The sequence below is a fragment of the Trachemys scripta genome, chromosome 7 (genome assembly GCF_013100865.1).
Source record: "Trachemys scripta elegans isolate TJP31775 chromosome 7, CAS_Tse_1.0, whole genome shotgun sequence".
In the NCBI taxonomy this organism is placed as follows: Eukaryota; Metazoa; Chordata; order Testudines; family Emydidae; genus Trachemys; species Trachemys scripta.
This window is the reverse complement of record NC_048304.1, coordinates 113,458,395-113,476,097: the sequence shown is the minus strand read 5'-3', so window position 1 is coordinate 113,476,097 and position 17,703 is coordinate 113,458,395. Positions and strand designations below refer to the sequence as shown.

The following is a 17,703-nucleotide window of genomic DNA, read 5'->3' as shown; positions in this document are numbered from 1 at the left end:
TTTTTCTTATTTGCAAATAACTTTATCCAGTGCAAATCTGCTATGTTAACACCATGTGGGATTACATATAAAAAGAACCCAATTAACATTTAATGCGGAAGTACACTGATGTTCTATGTAGGTCTTTAGCCACCATTTGTCATTGAGAGCATGTGAAGGAGTCTGAAAATATGCGGTCAAACATTCCGATAACCTGCTCGTTCAATAGATCTTTTAACCTTGTTGGATAAAAACAAGTTAGAAAATGTCATCAGAATGTCCATTGTAAACCCATTACTTGAGAATAGAATTAAATCCCTGCCAGCCAAGTTAAATTTATGATGGGTGTAAATCCTTAGTGTATTAAGTTCACTTTTCCTTGGAAACAGACCATATTGGAGGAAACTAGGCAGAAGAGATCAAGCAGAACAGCACAGAAATCATGATGGAAGAATACAGAAATATGCAATACTTCTTACTGCCCTAATTTCTTATATAGGAGAGTCAATTTGCTGTTCTAATGAAGTGATCATTTTTATTTGCATATCGTTAGGGCTTGTCTGTCTGAACAGTTAATGCACAAGCTAATGGTTAAAACTGCCTCACACTAGCCTGTTATGCACTGATTGTGGACACTGCTGCCTAAAAGTTCCCGAATGAGCTTTAATCTACAGCCATTTTAAAGTGGGGTAGGCCAAAATGTTTTGAGTCAACTTGAAAAGACTTTTTCTCTTTCAACTGCTTTTTCATCCTCCTTTTTGGTTTGTTTGTTTGTTTGCTTGTTTTTAATTGGCCATATTTTAAATTGAAGGTGCTTTGAATTGAAAAGTTGAAATGGAATGTTTTGAAAGTCAAAACAAAATATTTGAAACAAAAAAGTCAAAAAGAAACATTTAGACTCTCAGAAAAATTTCAGCTGAAGCCATTTGTTGAATTTGATCTGAATTTGACAAATAGTTTCTGCCCTGTGCTGCCAAAATATGTGTTTTTTCAATTAAAAAAAAATTCAGCTAATTTTTTTTTTGCCCAGCTCTAGTTTTCCCTGTGATACAAGTTTAGTGCTGTGGCAAAGTATTGAAATGATCATGGCAAATGTCAAATTTTAAAGTCAATTTACAATGTCAACTTGTTGTAATTTTATTGATAATTTAGTTACTTTTAACTTAAATTTACTATGTCCTTTATGGCATATAGTTACAATGGCACACCAGTAAGGAGTCTATTTTAATGTCTCAAACTGCACTAGCAAGCTTCTGTGTGATTTAGATGTATATAGACCATGATTTGGAGGACAGCAACTGCAGGACTGATAAAAAGATGTTTATCACTTCAATATCTTAAATGAGGTTAAGGACTATCAGATCAAACCAAACTTAGGAAACTAATTGTGGCTGGAGATTTCAGGCGAAACAGAAGCTGCTGTCTCAAAAAGCCCATCATTCTTGCTAACGGAAGCTGCAGAATTTTCTTTTGACTGCGTCATTGCCACAGTCCTGTGTTTGGCTGTCCTTTCTGTTGTAAATGAGAATAGATGAAAGCTGTTGAGCCAAGCCAATAATGAAGGCTAATTTGATGTGATATAATAGATGAACTCTAAATCGTCCCACATTTCCGTCTTGAAACAGTCAGACTGGAGCTCAAAATGCCAGAATACTTTGATTTACGCTCAGTCACGTTGATACAGAACATCTGAGTGGCAGCAGCTAAGGATTAACTCTTTCAGAGACTCATCCATAATTTGTAGCCTGTGTTTACAGCAGCCTGGAGAAACAGAGCCAGTCAGTTTGGCATCCTTAGTTACGGTTGCACAGTAGTCACAACGCTAACAGGAAGAAAAACATAAGAAATTAGATGCTAGGATAGTAATTTTCCTGGCTGTGGATGTTAGCAGGATACTCTTTACTTTATAATTTGGATTAGGAGGGAACATTTACAGACTGGGAAGCCCACTACTTCTCAAATTCTCTCTACTGAGAAACTTTAGGAGCCAAACCTCTTGTGATCTCTGACAGGTTCTATTATCCCCCCAGAAAACTGCTGCTTTAGAGGTAGAGGATTATCTCTTAAAATAATTCTTTTCTTCAGACTGCTGTGAGCTTCAGATGTCCCCTGTTCTTACCACTCCCTACTATTTTCCAGGCAGTTTCAACCAAGTTCAAGCTGCCTGTATTTCCTGCTGAAAGTGTTTCTTCTTCAAAGGCAAGAACTGTTCAGCTGCCATGTTTCCTGGGTACCAGATTCAATGAAGGAAGTCCAAGTCTTTGAAACTGAACTAGCTCATATCTACAGCCTAAGTAACTAGCACTAAAAAGTATAACATCTCACATCTATTTAAATTAATTATATCAAATCTAGCAAAGTTTGTACCAATGAAACACATTTTTATTGATCAGTATTTTATTTTATTTCTCTGCCTGGGTAGTAGAATTGCATCTCCTTGAAAGCTTTCCACTCCTCTGCACAAAAGCAGTTGACCATGAGCACAGGCCTTTCCCACTAGCTGACCAGAACATACTAGGTAGTGGTGAAATTTATACTTTCTCCGGATTAGTTAAACCTTTTGGGTCTGAAAACCTCATTTTAACAGGATTTCTTGCAAAGTTTCTGGCACTTTCTACTGCTTGTCTTATTGAGCAGACTTTCTTGGAGTATTTTGGCTTTCTCTGATCCTGGCAAGAACCAAAAGTATAGAGTAATAAGTGAAAAATAACTGGGATGGGGGCAATGTTGTACTTGGAGCATTTTGTGGATTTAGCAGGGGAGCTAAAAGAAAAGCTATTGAGTGTGAGTGGGGTCTCCCTTGCCTAGAAGGGAGAAAGGCAGTGTTCCTGCTGTAGGGGTGGGGAAGAGGCTGAACGACTAAGTACTAGTTTCCTGTCCCTCTTTGCAAGTCATTGAAGTTGACTATAATTGTGCTCAGTGTTCTAAAAGTTTCAGTTTGCAAACATAGAAAAGCGTCCTTCAGGGATGGTGCATGGAGGATTTACTTTCTTTGTGGAAAATGAATGTTTGGCTTAACAAGGTTGACAGTGTCCCTTTAGAATGGTCATAGGTAATGAGTAATGAGGTTGTGTTTAAAAGGTTTTGTCTACATTTTGGCCTTATCAGTGTACAGATCAGCTCAACTAACAGGTGGGTGATAAAGAACTACATGTAATGATAAAAGCAAACTTACCCTTTATTTAAATGCACCACAGTGTTTACATGATCAATATTTTGTATTTATCTTCTTTGGTGATTTTTCTTGCTCACATTTTTGTGGATTGAGATAGTTTGATTAAAGTAATGGTGTGAAAACTAATATGATGAACAAGAACATATGTGTAAATAACCTGTGGAATAATAATTGCATGAATAATTATTAGAAAGAGTGTGAGCAATTGCCATTGTTATTTAGGGAAGTGGGTTGTGGCAGCAGAGTCCAAAGGTCACCCTCCATATTGGAAAGCAGGGCTCTGGATGGCAGGGACAGAACAGACTATGGCAGGCTGCAGTGAACAGCAGTCTCTCATTGCTGTGTGGTGTAATATATAAATAAAAATAATTTGGGTGTGAAACATAAGCTCTGTGTGCCTTAATAGCAACCAAGGAGGGTTGAATTTCAAAAACACAAAGGGGACTCAAGTAACCATCTCCCATGGATTTTCCGTGGGAATGGCGTGCCTAACTCGTATTTGTGCCTGTGAAATTATAATTAATGGAGATATCCCATCTCCTGTGCCTGTGAAATTATAATTAATGGAGATATCCCATCTCCTAGAGCTGGAAGGGACCTTGAAAGGTCATCAGGTCCAGCCCCCTGCCTTCACTAGCAGGATCAAGTACTGATTTTGCCCCAGATCCCCAAGTGGCCTCCTCAAGGATTGAACTCACAACCCTGGGTTTAGCAGGCCAATGCTCAAACCACTGAGCTATCCCTCCCACCAGCAAATTCTTTGCCGGTGTATGATTGATCTGTTTTGGAAAGGGCATATTTCCATTGTGAGTGGTGAGGCTAATCTTCTTGGGTGAGATCCTTTTGAAAATCAGCATAGCTCCACTAAAGTATTTATAATTTGGTTTTAAAATATTTGGTACTTTGAATCTACCCGCACAGGAAACACCACTAATGCCATAATTAAGTCTTGTTTAAAAACCTGTTAATACCTATATTAGGTAGAGTTTAACATCTTTAAAAATATATTAATGATCAATTAAAAAAACACTCTATTTCTAAGAGTGGAGCTGTCACTTCAAAATCTCAGTTATCTAAGATAAGATAAAATAAAACAAATTATAATTGCTCTCATGATAATACTTTTGGATAACATTCAAGATGCTTGATTTCAGAGACGATGATATAATAATGTGGTTAGGATGAGTTCTGGTTCTATTCATATATGGTTGTTGTTTACCGTATCTACTGCAGTTGTGTTTAAAATAATAAGTTAACACAATTTGTAATTCCTTAGAATATGATTTCAAAAGCCCTTTCTTGTTGTGATGCTTTTGTATATAAAGGAAAAGAAGTTCTGAAGATTAGTTTGGGTAATCTAAGCTACATGAAGTTGTCTTTCACATTCTGAAATAATTAATTTTAACCAATATTTTAATACATTGATTTATAAATAACTGTCCTTGGGCAAACGTATTAGGCAGTTTTATGTGGCAACATTATTTTTAAATGTGTAATTAGTGATCTTATTTTCTTTGTACACACAGTTTTTGTGTGCAATAAACATTTTAAAAACTTTCAGTTCTGAACTGAAAATGGTTTTACTGGTTAACTGCAAAATAATCACATTTTGCAGAAAGGATTTTTTTAAATCCACTTGATTAACAAGAAAAGTGCAGTGCTGGGATCAGTTAGACCTTCAGGAAGACTTAAGAACCTCTTGAGGAACCTCTAAACTGATTATTGTCCAAAAAACCTATTAAATGCTCAATAGGAATGCATAGTGCACTAAGTGAAAAACATAACCGGATTAGGTCTCATTTAGAACTTCTTAAGTTAGAAGCCAGTGAATTGTGATACAGAATTGAAGTTTCAGCTTATTGATTCTTGCCACACACACAAAATATCTTTCTTTAGCAAATTAATTCTTAAGGGTGGGGGAAATCTACAGAAGAATTGATCAAAGCTTTATTGTAACAAGAGCTTCCAGTCATAAAGTACTGGCACAACAAGCAGGACTCAATGTGTCGTTTCTTTTGTAATCAGCTGCTTTTCATACACCCCCTGTTTAAAGCTGACTTGATTGTACTGTGCATCACTTGGGTATTAAAGCCACAGCATTTGTTTCACTCTACTTTACATACTGAAAGCTAGATTAATATTTCTCTTATTTAAGAAATATTTATTTTATGTTACTATAGCTAATGTTATGCACAGCGTGAACAGAAGGTTATTTTAGAGGGCAAGGATTGTGTTCCAGAACCTAAGAAGTATTAATAATCCTGAAGTTATGGTAGATTCACATTTTGTTCTTTTAGTAGTAACATAAAGTACATTAAATGTCTGTTCCTTGGATCTAGCCACAAAATGACCTTTTCAGTGCTCATCCTTTTTTCTCATTTTGATTTGTTCAAGGGAAATTACAAGCAACTGCTATTTGGTTTCCAAAAGGGATACACATAAAGCTGACCTTTTGATACTGTTATTTTTTGGGATGTGTACACTGTACTTTAAGTATGTCTTAGCTGCTGTTTGCTGGACTATGTGTGTAGTTTAAGCCCTTCATTTCATTCAGGGTAAAGCTAGGACTAGAAGTACAACTCCCCTCATATTTTCCCATGACAGACTTTTGCACACGCCCCAGGTAATGGTTTGTCTGCAGGCAATTTTAAAAGAAAGTACCATCGAATAAAAGAGGGCCTGAGATTTTAAGTCCTTCTATTCTATGCTGTATATATTCTTACTCTGATATTACAGTGATAAGCATGATGCGTCATTTATATGGCCCCCATTACTACAGCACCTCACAATTTAATGTATTTGTTCTCATCAGATCCCTCTGAGATAGGGTAGTATTATGACTCCCATTTTATAGATTGGGAACTGAGACACAGAGAGACTCAGGGTATGTCTACACTGCAATTGGACACCTGCGGCTGGCCCATGCAAGCTGACTCAGGCTCGCAGAGCTGGGGCTAAATTGTTGGCTAATTGCAGTGTAGACGTTCAGGCTCAGGATACAGCCTGAGCTCTGGGACCTTCCCATCTTGCAGGGTCCAAAAGCCTGGGCTCCAGCCTGAGCCTGAATGTCTGCACCTCGTTTAAACAGCCCCTTAGCCTGAGCCCCGTGATCCTGAGTCATCCGGCACAGGCCAACCACATGTAGTGTAGTCATATCTTAAAGTATTTGTCCATGGTCACACAGGAAATCTGTTGTAGAGCAGGGACCAGTCCCAGCCTACCTCCTTAACCACTATACCATCCTGCCCCTTAATATGGCTTTTTTAAGCTACCCCAGTGCGGCTTTTAAAAAATCACTACGTTTCACCTCAAAACAAAAGGGTAAAGATTTATTCCACCTTAAAAACAGCAGCACATTTCAATCATTGAATCTGTATCTGCTGTTTTCTCAGTGAAATCAGTTGCTCTGGAAGTTCATCAAGTCCAGTATGCTATTCTATGTGCAAATGAGAAGCTGCTCAGCTCCCCCGCCAGCTAAGTAGCTAATTTAATTTAAGGACGATTGTAACATCCATAGTTACAGCACCGGAGCCTATAGAGAAGTCAATCTTTGTTCTGTGCAAATTAAAAGTAATTAAACAAATGGTCAATGCTACACTGAAGTATTGGTATGTGTGATTCACTTAGTCTGAGAATAAGAATTTAACATTTTTAAAGAGAATTAAACTATGCTCCTAAATAAAATGCATTTAATCTTCATGATAGGTCAGATCAACTGCGTCGCCATGTAGCCCATGTATTGATTGAATGTAACAATCTGAAAACGAATGTACGGAGAATGACCAGATCTCCTGGCTTACCAAAAATATCATTTTCTAGGGCTGTGCATGTGTCTTTATAAGCCCTCATGCAACGTAATCAGCTAGTTGGTCAGACGAATCCTTTCCTACTGTGCTTTCTTGTAGAGGCTTTGATATCCCTGCCCATGGGAGGATCCATCTCCTTATGAAACTCAGGTGCAGCAGACTCTGATGGAACTTTGTGCGCCCCTACAGACTCCACATAAACTACATATACAGGATGCTGACATGCAATGGAGTCTAGGCTGTAGCAACCCAGTGGCATGTAATTCAGTCAGGAGGTGGTAGGTGACACGTAAGGTCCCATCACAAAAATGGTGGGGGCCTCACTGCCCTAAATTAGGAAGGAGAGGAGGCCAGGTTGTAACTGCAGAGGCTTAGAAGATTGGTCATGAGTGAACAGAAATGACGGAAGGTGTGGAAGGGAGATATGGCATTATTCCCCACCTGTAAGAACTACCCCCGACACAGTGTCCCCTCCAGCTGCCATACCTTCCTACATCTTATAGAACAAGTAGCCGATGATGCCCTGCCTCCTAACTGCACAGAATAAAACTCTCCTATAGCCAGATGCTCCACATATCAAAACTCCTCCTACCTGGCCTCCCATGGTGAATGCCCCCTACCTAATTCTCCTCATCTGAGCCATTTCTCTCTCTCACACACATGCACGTAAGCCCAGAGAAGTGTCTTCTCATTTGAGCCCCACACTTCATCTTCTATAACCTTCTTTCACACTCTAGAAAAGACACACTCATCCCAATTAACCTGCTAAAAGCCTCACAGACTACTCATCAGCATCAAGTTCCTCAAATCCATTGCCCTAGCTACCAAACACTTCTCTTCCCCCTAGACCAAGTACCCTCTCCAAGATGCAAAACAGTTCTATAATATGTGGCTTGTGTTGTCTATGTGCCTGTCAGCTAGATTCTTATACAGCACCTGTTGACATAATATTTGAGTGTATGCAGTTAGTCTACATGTTTCCAAAACTTCCTTGAAGCCCAAGACAAGCCCTCCACCCTAAAAACCCACTCTCCATTGTCAGAAGCTTTATGCACATAATTTCCAACTCTGATTGTAGTAGTAAGAGTACAGGTCTGTCTCATCTTACGCTGGGGTTATGTTCCGCAGTCAGCGCCTAAAGCGAAAATCGCGTATAGTCAAAATTACATTGAGTGTAATGGTGAGCAAAATCGCCCGCACTACAGAAACTGTATTTAAATTGTTATTTTTCTCTTTTTTGTTGTTTTTGTTTTGTTTTTGCCGACCGTGTAAAGCTGAAATCACACATGTTAAATGCGCCTAAGATGTGACAGACCTGTAGTGTCAGAGTTTTCAGTTTCTAAATCTTGTGACCCTTGAAGAATGCCAGTTAATGTGCAACCAAGATAATTTACACCTGTCTCAGTTCAAAAAATGTGTTGTACCTTATCAAAGTCTTCTGAATAAATAGTTTTCCATAACATTTGTACAGAAAAATAATGGAAAGAAAAGTGCTGGTCATCAAATGGAATTTCTGTCCCATGTGAAATTCCAACATTTAAAAAAAATATTTTGAATATGAACAAAAAGTGAAAATTTTGAAATTTCCTACTAAACAAAAATTCAGAAAAATTTCAATTTGGGACTATCAAAACGTTTTGATAATGTAGAAAGATTATAACACCAGCTAATATAAAATATAGTGTCATTAGAATTCTTTTTATATAATATAAAAGTCAAAATGAAAACATTTTTACCAGGATGTTTCAGCATTATCAAAACAAAACATTTTAGTATATTGAAACAAAAAGAGAAAATCTAAAATGAATCATTTTCACTTTTTTTTCTATTCACCTTTGTTGCACAGGAACCTATTGCAACATTTAGATTTCATAAAATTGTATGTTCTGATGGAAAGCTGTTCTGTCAGAGTTTTTTCAACCAGCTCTAAAAATAAACTTTATACTTTGCTAAGTATCTTGCCATTTACAGTTATTATAGGTTAAGAAACAGACACTATATCAAAGTTATTTGTGAAACCTTTATACCAAATCTCAAGCTGTAGGAAAATAAACGTGGGCTATAGTAACATAGTTACATAGTAACAAAGGGATGGCAGATGGAATTTATATTTTATTGAATCATGCCTTGATTGTGCTAGAAATGGTTGTTTTTGGAAACTGTTCTGAAATTACATAGTGTTTGAAGTAATAAGAACTTTGTGACCTGTTTTTTACACTATATAAACATCTTAATGTTCTTCATTAGTGAGAATGTTTAATTATACAGTTTCCAAGGAACACTATGATAGTAGAATATGAGTTAATTACCATTCATTGGAGTCACTGTGTCGTTTCCGCAAAATAATACAAATAAGTAATTAACTCGTCTTGTCACTGGATTTGGGACTTACTGAGATTTAAAGTGATTGTAAAAGTTCAAATCGACTGTGTTGGTAGTTAGACAAACTGCTCAATGCAAATAGCAATCCACAGTTATTTTGTCAATGAAACAATTAATCTTTGATTCTTCGATTGTTTAAAGTGAGTATTTTAGAGCATGATGATTTGTGAATATGATTTTTAACTAGTGAAAAAGGACATTATAAAATCTCCTAGCCCTCCACAGGAGTATGATACAACAGATTTTCTTTCTTAAAGTAAATGTCCATGATTACTGAAGAAGGTTAGAGTTTGTTTTATTAATTGGAAAATCCTGTTCTGTCTCCTTGGGGCATAGGGGGCCCTCTGGAAGCAAAACCAGTGCAGTTCTACTTCCCAGTGTGATTTCCACCTGAGCAAGGACATCAATATTGAGCAATATCTCTTCCCCATGGTGAGAGGTGTGTTTCTCATCTCTCTTGGCTGCTGGGAGGGAAGAGTGTTTCTCCACTTTTCTCCTTTCCATTGTTTGGAGGAAATTCTTGGAGGGCTTCCTGCATTTCTTGTCAGTTGATTTCTTGAAGAGAAGTTCCTTTCAGATATGTGGACTGTATGAGAGCTACATGTGACTCTAGAGCCACACCTGAGCATCAGTGTGTTAGAATCTTCTCACCTTGCTCTACCTTTTCCCAGGACCTGGCTATCATTCTCAGTACAATAATCTCATTCACAAGACATTCTCTTTAATTGGGATTTTCCTTTATAAAGCATCTAGGTACATGAATAGTTGTACATGACAGGAATTAGTGACCTTTACTATGCACAAAATGATTTTAAACTGTGAAAGATCTCCCTCCCTACTACCACTGACCCTCTGTGCTTTCTCCTTTTGCACCTCACTGGGAGCTTTAAACACTGAGTTGGAAATCTTTTTGCTTAGAGCATTTGTAACCCACATACTTTATACTGCAGCATTAGGCTTTGTTTGTCCAGGGGAGGGGAGGAGAAGCAGTGGACAGGAAACATCAGACATGGATCTTAGTGAGATATTCTGTCTCTGCACACATGCAAAGTGCAGGGCAGGGTAACTCAGTCAGGAAGACCCAGGAACTTCCAGAACAGGGTGTGATAGTTACTAGACAGGCTCAATAGCTATTTGAAGGCTGTATAGGAAGTTTTCATTGTGAGCAAATCATCTGGCAGGTCATACCCCTAGTTACCCTCTGAAAGCTGTGCCAATCAGAGAGCGGGGGTTAGGGGAAAGTTATAAATAGAGAAGTTAAAAAGAGCCCTGTGAACTCAGCAGCTGGACCAAGAAATGTGTGTGCAGTGAGAGCTGGGTACAGGTGAACGCTATTCCAGCTTTATTTACTATGGAAGCCCTCCATTAGGATAATATTTTGTCCAATGCCGTGTGTTTTATAGCCCTAGAAGAAGAGCTGGGGGAAAGCATTTGTAACCCCTAGAAACTACAGAGCCTATGGAATCTGCATTTATCTACCTGCTCTAAACTGGGATTCTGTCTCTGATAAAAAGAGAGAATGAGGCAGCACCTAGTGTGGTGAGGATTTATGAATTCTTTTCTGATTTAGGTGGGCTTACAGGGAGAAGATGGTGCCATACAGTGAGAGCCCTACGGAGGTCCAGGAAATTGATATTTTATATGCTGATCCCAGTCCTTGTACCACGTTGGATACAAGCTGCAGATTTCTGTTTCATGAGCAACTGAGAGGACCAGTCAGCACTTAACCCAAGGACTAGAATATTGCTAGCTGTGGAGACCCTCTTTTGTCATAGAATCATAGACAACTAGGGTTGGAAGAGACCTCAGGAGGTCATCTAGTCCAACCTCCGGCTCAAAGCAGGACCAACCCCAACTAAATCATCCCAGCCAGGGCTTTGTCAAGCCGGGCCTTAAAAACCTCTAAGGATAGAGATTCCATCACCTACAAAGGTAACCCATTCCAGTCCTTCACCACCCTCCTAGTGAAATAACTTTTCCTAATATCCAACCTAAACCTCCCCCACTGCAACTTGAGACCATTGCTCCTTGTTCTGTCATCTGCCACCACTGAGAACAGCCTAGCTCCATCCTCTTTGGAACCCCCCCGCCTTGAGGTAGTTGAAGGTTGATATCAAATCCCCCCTCACTCTTCTTTTCTGAAGAGTAAATAAGCGCAGTTCTCTCAGCCTCTCCTCATAGGTCATGTGCCCCAGCCCCCTAATCATTTTCATTGCCCTCTGCTGGACTCTCTCTAATTTGTCCACATCCTTTCTGTAGTGGGGGGGAGGGCGGCGGCGGCAGCTAAAACTGGTCACAGTACTCCAGATGTAGCCTCATCAGTGCCTAATAGAGGGGAATAATCACTTTCATCAATCTGCAGGTAGTGCTCCTACTAATGTAGCCCAATATGCCATTAGCCTTCTTGGCAACAAAGGCACACTGTTGACTCATATCCAGCTTCTCGTCCACTGTAATCCCCAGGTCCTTTTCTGCAGAACTGCCACTTAGCCAGTTGGTCCCCAGCCTGTAGCGGTGCATGGGATTCTTCTGTCCTAAGTGCAGGACTCTGCACTTGTCCTTGTTGAACCTCATCAAATTTCTTTTGGCCCAATCCTCCAATATGTCTAGGTCTCTCTGGACCCTATCCCTACCCTCCAGCATATCTACCTCTCCCCCCAGCTTAGTGTCATTCGCGATCTTGCTGAGGGTGCAATCCATCCCATCATCCAGATCATTAATGAAGATGTTGAACAAAACCAATTCCTGGGGTACTTCGCTTGATACCAGCTGCCAACTAGACATTTAGCCATTGATCACTATCCACAGATCCAGACGGTCTAGCCAGCTTTCTATCCACCTTATAGTCCATTCTCCAATCCATACTTCTTTAACTTGCTAGCAAGAATACTGTGGGAGACCGTATCAAAAGCTTTGCTAAAGTGAAAGTATATCACATCCACCACTTTCCCCATATCCACAGAGCCAGTTATCTCATCACAGAAGGCAATCATGTTCTCTCACTGCCCCCAGACTGTTTGCTGATGGGGTTCTGAAGTGTCTGAAAGGACTGAAGCTCTGAAGAGTCCTGGTGATACATACTACATGCCATGGTCACACTGTGAGGACTTGATATCATCTTTGAGAGAAGATCAGAGGGGAATGTGTTTTCATGTGTGTGCTAATGTATAGAAAATGTTATGTTGAAACCTTATATTTGAATGTTTGTAACAGAAACAAAAGAGGGAAGTCTATATGAGTAACAGTAGTAGATTTACTGTCTAATAACTTTTGTTTAAAAGTTACTCATAGTATTCCAAATAACATTTACAATGTTTAACACTATTTACAATGTATTGAGTGTGTATTAAATGTTTGTGGTACTAAGATAGCGTAGAGTATACTTTCTCTGAAATTTATTGGGAACTATTTACATCCATTTATCAGCGTTTTATACATGATAGCCTCAAGCTTTTAACTCTGTGTTATGCCTTTTTTAGAAGTCCTGAAAAGATAAAACTCTGGTCTGTGGTTCAGCAAAGAGTTAGGCCTTGTCTACACGACAGGGAAAATTCAATCTAAGCTATGCAATTTGAGTTACGTGAAAAGCGTTACTCAAATCGACATAGCTTAGACCTACTTCCCATGGGGTCCGCACTACGCGATGTAGACGGGAGATGCTCTCCTGTCAACTCCCTTTACTCGATCCAGAGGAGTACAGGAGTCGACAGGGGGTGTGTGTCCCTCAAATGCGTTGCGTTTAACAGCTGAGCACACACACCCCTTCAAAGAAAAATGTGTAATGGGGAAGCAGGGGATACTCATGCAATATTCTGTACAAATCAGTTACACTCCCCTTTTCTGGCACCTCAGCTTAAGGGCTTGTCTTCCTTACTACCTGATCTGCTCAGTTTTTGTACTGCTATAACTATTTTGGTTAGGTGTATGATATTTACCAAAATAGTAATACTGGTACAACCCCTAGTGTTGACATAGTTATACTGGTCTAAAGTGTAGACCTGGCTTGATGTGAATAATTGGACCTAAGGTGGGGCTTAATTTCTTGGGAGACAGAATTAAGGGGGTAAATAGATCAGGGGGCTGAAAACAGAATGTCTGTGCTATTTAAGATAGGTAAATAGGTCCGTAAGCTAAGAGGCAGAATGTCTGTAATAGCTAAGATAAGAAGGAATACACAGGGAGCTATCTACAATGGACAAGATAACAATTGATAAGTCAGAAATGTAAAGACAAGGTAAAGGGTTAGTAATGCTGTTACCTAAGGTTTATAGAAACCAATGTAGTGGTAACTTAACTGTTTTTTTTTGGGGGGGAGGGGGCAGTGTCAGGAATATATTAATGGGGACACTGCTTTTTTTGTTTGATAAATGATGGGCACAAGCAAGAGTGCTTTTACCTAAAACAACTTTTTATTAGGTTTTAAGCACACACACATGTATGCTGTCGCAGTAGATTCAGAACATTCCAAAACATTTATATTTACCTAAAGTCTGAGATGGTTTCAAGGAATCAGCAGCCAGCCTTCCAGGGGCCCTCCTTCCATCCAGCTGCTGGGGATGTTTTGGTGCCAGATCTTTGCCCAAAGAAAAGCTTCCTCGGGCTGTTCCAAAGCACGCTTTTAACTAAACTTTTTATCGATTTTTTTTTTAAACAAAGTACATAACTTATAGTAGCCCCTAGCTACAATTTCCCTAGCAATAGCCAATAACAATTTATTATTTTTTTTATTAGCAAAGCAGCTTCAGCAAAAAAACTTACCAATACAAACAACCAGAATTAAGGTCAGTTTTTTACATTTCCCCCTCTTTTCATGAATCTGCCCTTTCACGTTATTTATTTTATTCAGTAAAATCGCAGCTTGCAGCTGTTTTTGTTCTGTCTGCCTAAGCAAGGCCAAATTATTTTTATAGGTATCCTCACTTCTAGCTTATGGGGGGGGGGGCGCTAAGAGCACAAGATGGCTGCGAGTTATGTCAAATCCAGTTCTCTCACAACAATGCGAGGTCTGAGCATGCTGTACAGGGATTGGTTCCTACGAAGTAATCAAGCCCAATGAATAGTAAATGCTATGTGATGTGTACATAAAGGAAGAGAGTTTCTTTGTAACTTGGATGTGTGGTATGTACCCACATGAGCCTGATGAACTTAAGTGTAGTTTGACTGTATGGCAATAAAGAAACTTGAGTGATGATTTTGAAGTTGAGCTGAGTTCTTGGGAACTGAGTGGATAAGGCCTCAGAAGCTACCCAACCATAAAGTTGCCTTCTAGCAATGTGGCTTTTTCTTTTAATATGGGAATAAATTATAATTGTATAAACACTGGCACAATTACATCCAGCCTAGGGGATAGTACCATTTAGACTATACCCAGTATAGTTAAAATGGTACAATTTTTGTGTGTAGACAAGACCTTAGTTGAAACTCTTATTGACATCAAAGTCAACAAATGTTTTGTTTCCATAAGAATTGATCTATGACTTTAGGATTTGGCCATCTCTTTAGAAGGAGGATTAAAATATCACACACAAAAATCCACCAATCTGCCAATTAGAATACAATTTTTTGTGACTTCAAAACATTTGAAGTCATGTGAAGGAGTAATGTATATTAACGACCCATCATGTTAATTAAGAGGCAGATTTTGACATATAAATGAAGGCTTGTGTCCTTGAATGGCCTCACTCATATCCAAACATTTTTTGCAGGCAACCACAGCTAATATGAACTGTTAACCAATGGGCTGAATCCTAGCTGAGGTCATGTCACAAGATTCTGGGACTTCCAAAATCAGTGATAAAAACACAGCACAGGATGGATTAAGAGGAAGCAGATAAAGGGGCAGAATTGGTTTCTGTTGCTTAATAAGAATATTATCTTGTACTTTGATCATGGGTTTGATGCTTTTTTGGTTGACATAATCAGATAAATCTAGAAAATTTTATTTAATATTTGAATTTGTTATTTGAGCTCATAATTGAAGACTGAGGGATGAAGTCTATGTTGTTTCTTAGTAAATTCTATTAGTTAATTTGAGTCAGTAAGAGTATAGCTGTTTGTTATAATGTTTTCAAATAAACTTAAAATAATGTGTGTAGCAGTTTTGGTTGTCTGATCTTTATTTCATAAGACATCTTGAACAACCTGATGGAACAGCTTTTTGAGTCAAACAAATGACACTGGATGACTCTTCCACTAAAATGTGTTCTTGTGGTATGAAAGTAATTTACCATGTTATGATAAATGCATAACTTGCTTCCTTATCTTTAATTTGTCCCAAGGAATTACTGGCAAAAGGAAATCAGTAGTCAAATATCCGTGCCAGGATTTTAAAAAAATGATGAGTGTTTTAGGGTGCTTCAGTTTTTGCTTGACCACCTTGAGACATATCAAGGAGGCTTATTGTCAAAGGATGGTTGCTCAGCAATTCATGAAAATCAGGCCCCTTGCAATATCTTAAAAGTTGAGGCACTTTCTAAAGTTTTGGTCCTTGTTTATAGTTGCATGCGTATGTTAAAAAATGTTAGATAGCTTCTCCCCCCCACAATATCATGACAATGATGGACTAGGGAACATACTCCACACAGCCTGAGGTGAATAAAAAGAGTCCATGTGGCTTGTACTAACCACATAGCCAGAATGAGGTTGGCATTTTCTTCCCTCCCTCTCCTCCTTCATATCCTTCCTGAAGGCTCATGTCTCTTAGTGTCCTTTTAGGCTCTTTTTCTCACCACCCTGCTGTTCTTTTGACTGACTTACTGTGAAGTGATAATATATTAATATTTTTTTTAAAAAGCTGAGTGTACAACAAATCATGTCCCATGATCTTTTAGTGTTGAAATCCCCTTGCTTCCCATATCCCTCTGCCCTTTGGCATTCTTCCCTGTACTCTAGTTAATGCACACTTTAAGCTTTTTGGGGCAGGGACCTATTGTTTGTAACATGCCAGCCATAGTAGAAATGACAAATAATAATAATAAGTTTGCTGACCACTAATCCTGCTCTGAAATGGAAGAATGTTGTTGCTTAGATATCAGCAAATGTTATTTTGTATCTGAGAAGCTTTGTTCCATTTTGTACTTCAAAAAATAATCATTCTTTGGGTATTAACCTGATCCTGAATAAATAATGTATGAGGTATATGTTAACATTTTACTGTAACTTTTGCCTAAATAAAAAGGTTTTTTTTAAATAATCCTTTTGGTTATCAAATTACTAATTGAATTCATATGATATCTCTGGATGCAAACTCTTAGAGTAAAGTTAGTTATGATTGTCCTCAGAATTTTCTTTCCCATACCAGGGAAGTTTGAGATGAAAAAGCAACCTGATTAGGTGATTTCTGGCTGCACTGATAAATCAGGCAGTAAAAGGAGTGATATTTGAGGGATTTGGGAATTTGTCGGTTGACTTCCCACAATCAATCAGCCTTTAAACATTTGAGAAGAGACTTATGCTGGTTTTGTTTTGTGTGTGTGTTCTTTTTTTAATGGGGTCAGGTGGTAAGATCAAAGTATATGTTACAATGATACTTTTGTATTTGTTTTTATAAAGACATTAACGTCTTCAAATTATATTATGGGCCTGATCCTGGTTCCAGTGACATTACTAGTAAATCTGCCAGGGCTGTAGGCCCTGTGTAGTGATGTTTTATGAGAAAACAGAGAAAGGAGATAGATATGGTGAATTTAGCACCCAATAATTTAATACTTTTACTGGGTAAAATTCTATGGTCTCTGTTATGCTGGAGAGTAGACTAGAAGATCATACTGGTCCTTTCTGGCTATAAAATCTATGAATACACAATATTGATTAATAGTAATTATTGACTGAGAGCTTTTAAACGAATTACTTGTCTGTTATTAATAATCTAAATATTCAAAATATGCGTTTGTTCAGTCTGAATATACAGTGTGTAGTTTTGCCCACAGACCTATCAATTATTCAAAGGGCATGACAAATAAGGGGCCCAATTCTGCAAATGTTTCCTCCCAGGTGCAGTGTACATTGACAGGATCAGAACTTAGGATCATAGTGGTTATCAGTTAGGGGACAATCACATTATTTTCATTTTAATGTCAACAATGGTATTTTATATTTATGAGAAAAAATTAAAATACAAATTGAGGACAAAAATGCATGAGAAATGTTATGAATGTACTTTGTAGCATTGTAACAGGCATTAAATCAAGAGCATTAAATAATAAGCTGCCTTCAGGTATTTGCTTGTATACCCTTTATTATCTCAAAGGGAATTTTATGAACAGTATGTCACAGTGCTGACAGCATCTACATTCAAAGGCCAGTGTCTAATATTTTAAGCTATGCAAGGAAATAGTAGAGGAAAAAATCCCAAGAAAATGG

The 17,703-nt window shown here is 38.3% G+C and overlaps 1 protein-coding gene across 1 annotated transcript in view; it reads left to right on the top strand.

The window, feature by feature from the left end:
* ATRNL1 (attractin like 1) overlaps positions 1 to 17,703 on the top strand; it is a 1,006,335-nt gene that overhangs the window by 783,163 nt on the left and 205,469 nt on the right. The window lies entirely within an intron of this gene.